This window comes from Phocoena sinus, chromosome 20 (genome assembly GCF_008692025.1).
Source record: "Phocoena sinus isolate mPhoSin1 chromosome 20, mPhoSin1.pri, whole genome shotgun sequence".
NCBI lineage: Eukaryota > Metazoa > Chordata > Mammalia > Artiodactyla > Phocoenidae > Phocoena > Phocoena sinus.
Window position 1 is genome coordinate 25,879,407 of NC_045782.1, and position 1,814 is coordinate 25,881,220.

Below are 1,814 nucleotides of genomic sequence, written 5' to 3' on the forward strand. Positions count from 1 at the left end.
CTATGGCCCAGCACCACATCTTTAGTCCACGTGTGAGTACTAGAACCACAACCCCAGCCCTTAGAACGTTTGTCTGTTGGGATTTTAGGAAGCCCCAAATATATTATTCCTCACCTGCCATGTTGCTGGAAGTTCCTCTAAAGAGTGTTTTTCACAAAGGAAAGAGGCTGGCTTATTATAATAGACACGTCCTAAAGGAGAACAGGTCTTTCTGGACACCCTTCCAACCCTTTACCAGATTTTTGCCACAAAATAAAAATTATTTCCTAATATGACTCTTTCCTTCATTAGCTCTAGTAAAATAAGCATGGTTGTAAATATCAACATACCCAAATGTATATACATTTTACCTTCTGAGTTTAGTAGGTAAGCACACGTTTAAACACATGTAATAAACACAATTTAAACTTCCTGCCTTATATCTTTCATAATGCCATTTATACTCTCATGCTTTTCTTCATTAATCAACTGCTATAAAGTGATAAAGCTGCAGCCTCATCAAAGCCCACCTTTAAAATGGAATTCCTTGACGATATATGAAAATACTTCATAGTCAATGGTTTTTGAAGAAATTCCTTTTTTTAAGCAATTAAACTTTAGTTTAAATATTTTTTTATAAAGAGGACCAAACTTAAGAGTCTTAAGAGTCTCTAACCTCTTGTGCATTTAGTGTAGGGAACTACCCCATCCCTCCTCCCATCCTCATAAAACAGAACAGAACGAGCCTTGAACTGAATACAGCAGTAATTTACCTACGCTGCCAAGTCTAATCATTTTCTCTTCTTGCAAACTGGCATAAATGCAGAGTTTGCCATCAACTTCAAGGCTTTCTTTCAAGTAGAGAAGAAGAAACATTTCAATATATAAATGTAAAACAAGTGGACATTTTAATGAACATTTACTTTGATAGGCAAACTTTGATAGGCAAACATGTTCTATGCTTATTTTATGTGGTTACCTCTTCAATTCTAACTGGTTGTACAATTTTACCCCATTTCACAGATTAGGAAACATGGGTTGCCAGAGTTTACTGGCACCCATGTACTGTTACACTGGTTGATGTTTAAGCTGTCTACTTTATCCAAACCAAAATGCAGCCTGGTGGTAAGAAATATAGCAACATCAAAGGGACTTGAGGGAAGAAAAAGGTCTTTGAGTTGCAAAAGATCAAAATTATGCAACCAGCAGAAATCTTGGGTGGACACCATGATACCTTTTTAGATCATCTTCCACCATCCAGGGGGCAAAATACCATTATGGATTAGGTTTCTTAATCCTTTTTGTGAGATGGACCCTTTGGCCTTCTGGGGAATCCCATGGACCTCGTCTCAGAAAAATGTTTTAAAGTGCATAACAGAACGAATGTAATATTGTTCTAGCATCTGACCCCTGAGATTTTCAAGCATCTCTGCTCTGTCCATCTTACCTCCATATCTACCGAACCACTCAGAGATCTTCCCTAGCCTTCTTCAGAGAAGGTAAAGGAGAGACAGCCAAGCAGGTTTGGTGGGTATGGTGTTGGGGAAGAGATGCTTCTGAGATGACATGTCTTCCTTTTCTCTTCTGTCTAGAAGCCTCCCCATTTCCTAGCCTCTCCAGCTTTCCCCAGATCAAGTCCAAAGTTTCTCCAGTCTTCTTTCTTTCCCGTCCTTCCGCAGCTCTCGCGCTGCGGAAACCTTCTCTAGGCCTGCCCCTCACTGGCCCCGCCTCCTCTTCGCCTCTTCCTCCCAAGTCCCGCCTTCTCCCAATCACTTTTCGGTTCCCTGCCAATTACGCTGGGCCACCCTCTCGCCCCGCCCCCGAACACGAACCTA